Source organism: Palaemon carinicauda, chromosome 28 (genome assembly GCF_036898095.1).
Source record: "Palaemon carinicauda isolate YSFRI2023 chromosome 28, ASM3689809v2, whole genome shotgun sequence".
NCBI lineage: Eukaryota > Metazoa > Arthropoda > Malacostraca > Decapoda > Palaemonidae > Palaemon > Palaemon carinicauda.
This window is the reverse complement of record NC_090752.1, coordinates 61,285,939-61,293,589: the sequence shown is the minus strand read 5'-3', so window position 1 is coordinate 61,293,589 and position 7,651 is coordinate 61,285,939. Positions and strand designations below refer to the sequence as shown.

The following is a 7,651-nucleotide window of genomic DNA, read 5'->3' as shown; positions in this document are numbered from 1 at the left end:
TTTTTAAGAACTTATTCATGTTTTTATATTTCTTATCAATTAACGTAAACTAAAAATCATATCAGGCAGAGAGAGAGAGAGAGAGAGAGAGAGAGAGAGAGAGAGAGAGAGAGAGAGAGAGAGAGAGAGAGAGGAGTATTTCTTTGGTAATTAGATATTATCTCATTTGTGGAATGTATAAGGATAAGAAATATATCCCTTATTGTTACTGCCCTTTTGATAAACCGAGAAAGTGAGGTACTTAAATTATAATTATCTGTTATAAGCTATAACTTGATTTTATCATGAAAATCAGTAAAAAATTTCCCTTGATAAAAGTCTTCGGACATCTTTATGAACTAGAATTTTGAAAAGTTTGCTTCCTTATTGCACTACGGTCACTTGCTGTTTCATACTTCATGTCATGTGAGGTCACCAACAACAGGGTAGCAATTTTAAATTAACGAAAGTTGTGCAATACACGGTATATAATAATATATATTAGGGTTGTGGTGGTGGCCAAGGTGGTAACGTCCCTGACTGGTGAACGCCAGACTGGGGTTAGAGACCTGCTTAGACTCGCAAGTTTCTTTGGTCGCTGCAACCTCACCATCCTTGTGAGCTAAGTATGGGGCGTTTGGGGGAGCCTTACAGGGCTATCTGCTGAGTCATCAGCAGCCATTGCCTACCCCTCCTTGGTCCTAGCTTGGGTGGAGACGGGGCTTGCGCGTTGATCATATGTATATATGGTCAGTCTCTAGGGCATTGTCCTGCTTGGTAGGGCAATGTCACTGTCCCTTGCCTCTGCCATTCATGGGCGGCCTTTAAACCTTTGATCTGGCATACTTTCCAGTGTATTAATTTTATAGTCTGAGTTATTATATTATTAATAATGCTGTAATTTGTGGGTTTTGGCCATTTATTGGTGACATATTGGTGCAAGTTTTCTAAATTCTATTAAACTTCACTTTAAAGCATGAACGCAAATGACGTATTTGCTTTGGGTACATAGTCCTTGGTTGATAATACCAACTTTGAGGTCCTTAAGAATGACGTCAGGGCGAAGTGATTTCGGCTCCAAAAAGAAACAAGGCTTCAGTCATAGTCTACTGTGGAAACTTTGTTGGAGTGGATTCTAGTCATCAAAATTCGACTGTGCCAGGTTGAGTTTGATCTACAGGTATTTCAAGTAACTTTTGTATTGTTTGAGATGTCTAACTTTCCATGTGTTAATATGTATTGATTAAGTTGCATTTTTTCATTTTTTCAAAAGTGTATTAGGGGTGCAGATATCTATGGTTATCTACGGATACGTCCCAGATTATACACTATATCTTAGGATAGTCGTCCCAGGGAGTTGAAACCCTTTGATACCTGACTGCAGTTCTCTTGTATTATCACCAGCAGAAATATTATACAGTAGGAAGCTGCTGGAAGGACCTTCCATCAGGACGACTTTGCTTAATCCCAAAAATAGGAGTTTCCCCAAGTCAAATTTTTTTTTCTCTACTGCTTCATTAACTTACCATAGGTGTTGAAGTGTCTGAGCTGTAATTGCTTCTAGTTTTTACTTTAGTTTTGGTTTCCTTAATCAACCTAGTGTTTGTTCTTTACTATTTCATTAACTTACCATGGGAGGTGTTAAGTGTCTGAGCTATTTCTTAAATTTAGAAAATTCACTCTGCCATTTGCAATTAACCTTATTAAGGTTGTTATTCGGTTATTTTGTTATTCGTTAACTTTAGTTCCCCAGGCTTTAATTCTACATATGTTTTTATTGTTTAATTAATTTATGGTACCTATTAAGTGTTCTTTCAAGACTTTGCTATAATTTAGTGTTTGCATTAAAACTTTTATCTTTTTCAGCTTTCCAATTTGGATTGATAAATCATATTTATTTAATCACCAAATTTACGGTATCTTGTTATCCCTTTAGAACTTTCCCTTAAACATTAGGTGGTTTTAAGGTTGTTTAAGTTTGGCTTTAAATTAGATATATAAACTATAATTTATCACTTAATTAACTTACGCTACATAGATGTAACTTAAGCTGCCTTAAATATGAAGGGTGTTCTTAAAGTTTACCAGATTCGAATTTTCATAGTTTCTTCCCAGAAGTTAAACCTTTAGTTTTATCTTCGTGCAACTAGATATAATAATTATTTGTAATTCAAAACTCTGAAACTTAACCTTGTTTTTCCATGCTGTAATTACATACAAAATTATTCTAGTTAGAATCTATAACCCTGAATTTCTACTTTGTTTCTCCATGTAATTATATTAAAGGATTTTTCTGCTATTTGGCATTTTTAACGTACAAAGCTTTACGGGGAGTATGATCTAAAGGGATTGTGAAATTCTTTTATTTAATGGGTCAAATATAGATGGTTAATTACTTCAGTATAGACTTTAATCCCAGACAATCTTTATCTACAGCCTAAGAAACTTAAATGTTTTACGGTTGGACGCTGCAACCTTTGAACTTTTCTTCTATAGTTTTAAGACTTTATTGAATGTATTTAATACTGTATAACTTAATCTTGTCTGGTCAAATTTTCAATTTTCTTTTTTTCTATAAACTTTTTCTTGGTTACTAAAGTATAACTACTTTTTTCCAGATGCTCGTGAAATGTGGTAATTCAAGACTTTAGATGAAGTTAGAATTTAACATGAACTATGGAATAACAGTCGTGTGAAGAGCATGTATAATCTGAAGAGCATGTATAATCTGAAGAGCATGTATAATCTGAAGAGCATGTATAATCTGAAGAGCATGTATAATCTGAAGAGCATGTATAATCTGAAGAGCATGTATAATCTGAAGAGCATGTATAATCTGAAGAGCATGTATAAGCACTTCTTGGATTTGAACTTCTAAAACGTACAACTTTATGGCATCGCTTCACCAGCTTTGATCAGATCAAGGAAAAACACAAGGTGAGGTTTGCCAATGTTTTTTTACCTTTTATTTTTATTTTTTTTCCTCCACCCCCACGGGGGCGACGCCCCCGTGGTGTGCGTGGAGGTCCTTCTCATGTCCTGCCCCGTAGGTCGTATGACCTACGGGGCAGGACATGAGGGGGTGTTTACTAATCCTTTTGTTTCCCTTTCAGGTGGTGAAGGCAATTTAGCCTTTGCCAAGCTTTTGTTAAAAGCCAGCATTTAGTTTTAAATTAAAATCTTCAAAATTAAAGTTAAACTCTTAATGAGCTGGTTTAGAAATAATTTGACTTGGTTTTAACTGCTATATAATTTATAATTTTTAATTTCAGTAATTTGCGTAACTTTAACGTAACTAAATATACTAAAAGTCCAGTTTAATTATTCTTAATTTTGATTGACTTTATTAAAGTTTTAAATTTTTTTTACTTCCTGTTTAGCTGCAATTTTTGTTCTTGCACTAATACGAACTACTTTTTTTTATTTTATAACTTTTTTTTTTTTTTTTTACTTTATTTATGATTTATTTTTTTTGTCATTGTTGACTTACTTTGTAGTAACTGAGGGTGGCGGATAATGTTCTCTCAGGCCACTAGAGATCACTTTGATATAGGCTGTAGGCTTATCGGCTTATCTGCATCATATCTGGATGCATTTAAGATTTTCTCTACATATAGGTCATGTGCTGGCAGGCTAGATATGTGGATGTACATTCCAGATAACAGTAGCTGTGTCCAGAGTGCAAACCTGAATTCCACATCAGATCCTGTTGCGCAGCTTCTTTTGCTGTTCATTCCTCAACCTGACTGCGTAAAACTGTGCATTTCTAAGACATACTGTTGCTATTTTGGTAGAAACTGATTTGACTAATTAATAAGAGGGAAAAAGGCCCGAACTCCAAAAAACTGTGGTAAAGTGATATCGCCTGGTAGTGATATCACCTGGCACTGGAAGCTTGTTAATTATTCTGTATGACATTTTTTCCCCCAGAGGCAGTCTTAGGAAAGAGTACTTGTTCAGATTTCTGCTTCTTGAAATCTGCATGAGAGAACTGTTAAAGAACTATTGGGAAACTTTGTCTTTAAGACCAATCGCCAGTAACATATACCAGATTGAATATCCCAGTCCAAAGTTGGTGCAGTGATAATTCTTATGGTACTCCTAGCAAATTGAATTAAAAGATCACGCTTGATTATATATTTGCTACATACAGATAATTTTGGTAAAACTAAGTTTTCCCCATGGCAAAGGGTTTTCACAATGTTTAAATGCACGGCCAGGCACTGTTTATCCCTCCAGAAGCTGAGGCACGAGTTCTCCAGCCTTTGAGGTGAATCCCTCCAGAAGCCTCCAGAAGCTGAGGCATAAGTTTTTCTCTGGCCTTTGAAGTAGAGTTGATCACTTTCCTCTGTCATACCTCAAATCTTATTCTTCCATAGACTACAGGAAGAATGGCCTGGATACAATAAATACTTGGATTCTTGAAACCAATTCATAAGGGATGAAGGCTTGTAGAGTTAGATTCTATAAAATCTATTAAATTTGATATTCAATGGCCAATACTAGCCATAATTCTAGTGAAGCATTGCTTTGGCGTTTTAGTAAATTTATCCCGTAAGGGAGTTTGTCTATATATCTCACTGTGCACTGTGGGCAGGAGTTCGGGATCTTTGCAGTTTTCTTCAGTCAATTTTTTCAACTTTTCTGTTTTTTCTTTCTCCAATTTGTCTTAGGTCTTTTTTTTATGTAACTAGTTTACCTATAGTTTCACTTTCGCTTTGCTGATTTTGTTTTGGTCTTGTTTTTATCTAACTAGTTTACCTGTAGTTTCACTCTACGTTTTTTGACTGTCTTGGTCTTTTTTTTTTTATTTAACTAGTTTACTTAGTTTCATTGTCCCTTTTATATTGTCTTGGGTCTAGTTTTTATCTAACTAGTTTACCTATAGCTTTACTCTCCCTTTTGGCCTTGTCATGGGTCAGTTTTTATCTAACTAGTTTACCTGTAGTTTCTCTCACTTGGCTGACTTTGTCTTGGCTCTTACTCTCTAGGGCCTTCCCTGTAACTTTCCTTGGCGTCCAAATAGCCTCTGACCCTCTCAACATATAATCCCTCTGTAAAGTTTTTCCTACAGTGTTTTTCCTACAGTCTAGTCTTGCTTCTAGATAATCTTAGACTTGGCTACTGTGCTAAATATTCCAATCTCATAAATTCCAAAATTCCATGGTTCAAAAGTTTTGGAACTTAGGTTTTATTGAACTTTGAATTGGTTGAAATCCTAGACTGTATAGCAAAGGATTATAAAGTGGTTTGCATGTTATGTTACTCTTTTTAGGCTTTGGTTGCTTATTTTAGCCTCATTCAGTTTGTGAGATAGTTTGGTTTTATTTAAGCTGGATATTTTTTTTTTTTTAATCTAAATGTATGAACTTTTAAATCTCTTAAATTAGGTTCTAGCAAGCCTAAAGTCAATGAGTTGAGTAAAGATCAAACTTTGCCAGTTTATAAAGTAATAAATTATGTTCCTAAAGATATTTTTGTACTGTCTTTATATTTTAATACTCTAAAATTGTACTAATTAATTTTTTTCTTCTCCACAGGGTAAGGTTTCGGAAGCTGGGGAACATGAAATTATTCATGGATACACTTAAAAAGTACTAGGCTGGTACCCTTTCCCCCTCTAAGTCACTTTGGTATCTCATCTTTTAAACCCTTCATGTGGATTAGTCATTGGACTTTAATGTGAATAGTCTTCAGCTATAAGCATGATACAGGGTTATGTATATCTAAATTATTTCCACATTATTTCCACTTCTAATTTTTCAGTGACTTTATTTAGTGTTCACCTTAGCTGGGAGTGATGCTCAAAGCATATTAGAGACTGTTATGGCATAAGTATTTGGAGTGTTTATCTTTAAAACTAGTAATTTTAATTGTTCACCATATCAGATGCCAGCATCCTCTTGAAGATTTTTGTGGCGTGGTTATTGAACCTTTCCACCTATTAGTGATCCTTAATAAACATTAGAAGATGCACTATATTTTCAGCTATTTTAGGTTCACCTTAGCCGCTATAGTGAAATTAACATTTAAGACTTTAATGACATGATAGTCAAAGAGTTCTGAACTCTAGTTACGTGGCTTCCGATGTTAATCGGTTAATATTCTAGTTATTCTCATATTTTGTTCACATTTACTATGATTCTATGATTAAAGTTTAAAGTATTAAAATTGCTATAGTTTTTTTTTTATAAAATAAAAATTGGTATTAAGCTGTAGTGCCCAAACAAGTTTGTATATACTGCATCTAAAAAATTTATCTTCTATACGGAGAAGTTTATTGTATAGAATATTTTCCTCTTTGTTTAATGAAGTTTATTGAAGACTTGCCTTGAGGGGCAACTCAAGCTATATCGCAGTTTTAGCGTATACGTCAGATTTATAAATGTTTATCGTTCGAAGATTATTAATTTTTACATAAACTTCAATGAAAAGTTAAATGAAGATCAGATTCTGTCTAACGAGAGATTTCTACTCGCCCGTTGTACCAGGAAAGACTGTATATTAGTATGGTTAAGTTGTGGAGTAAACTAGATACTGCTTGTATTAATAGTTGAAATCTACATTTTAACGTAATTTTACATATATTTAGATTGCTCACAATCAAGAGCTGCAATGTTGTTCCAGGACTTGAAAAAAATTATTTAAAACTTTAAATATTTAATAACTTCACTTGGATTTTAAGGCAAATATGTTTTGGAAGTAATAATTATAAGGATAATATATACCGGTAGAATATTAGAATTATCAGAATTTGATACAATTTTCTTTATCTTAAGCCCTGTCCACACAATCGAGCATTCCCGACGGGCAAACATTGATACCAGACCACAATAGTTAGTAAGAATGAGGGTTAATGACTTTAGAAGCGAGAAAACCACAGACAGGGATCTGGCATCATACTGTGTTGCCAGATCCCTGCCTTTAGTTTTCCCGCTTCTGACGTCAACCCTCATTTTCACCAACTATTGTGGCCTGGTATCACTGTTTGCCCGTCGGGCATGCTCGATCGTGTGGACAGGGCTTTAGATCATGTGTAACTTATTCAGATTTTAAGGGCGGAAAATTCTTAAGAATTAGAATCTAGTACACCAGTTTATTATGGTAAACTCCTTGAATGGAAGAAATTTAGAATTTTAAACTCTAAATGAGCACGGGTGGCATAATATTCTTTAAACACTGCTATTACCTTTTCTTGCATTTTTTTTTGTTATTGGTGAAAAGGACTGTCCATAGCACATGTAAACTTTAGTACTAAAGGCAGATTTAAGATCGTGGTCTAACTATAAGCCAAGCCAAAGAACTTACTAATTTTTCATTGCGAAATTAGGTTTTATCAAAGGGATACACTAAATATAAAATAACATAGCAAATTAATATATCTAAATGTGTAGCCTACCATGGTCAATGTCTGTTTATATTAATGCTAAGATTAAATTTAAATAAATTTTCAGCTTTGAATTAGATTATTACTTTTATTTTCTTTGATGCTGATTAATTATAGGAATCTGACCTCAGGTTGATGAAATTATGGTATTAATTTTAACTATTGGATTAGAAAATAATTAGGTTCTTATATTTAATTAACCAATTCCTTGAAATAAGACCTTTTCATTCTTGAAAATAATGATTTTAATCCTTTTGTACTAATTCCTTAGAATTATCTTTGACG

At 33.9% G+C, this 7,651-nt stretch overlaps 1 long non-coding RNA gene across 1 annotated transcript; it reads left to right on the top strand.

Moving 5' to 3' along the window:
- Positions 1-1,060: 1,060 nt before the first annotated feature.
- On the top strand, positions 1,061-7,445 carry LOC137621640 (uncharacterized). The gene is made up of 3 exons (XR_011040268.1): positions 1,061-1,159; positions 2,598-2,916; positions 5,520-7,445. It is a non-coding gene; the product is annotated as an uncharacterized lncRNA (long non-coding RNA).
- The last annotated feature ends 206 nt before the right edge of the window (positions 7,446-7,651 follow it).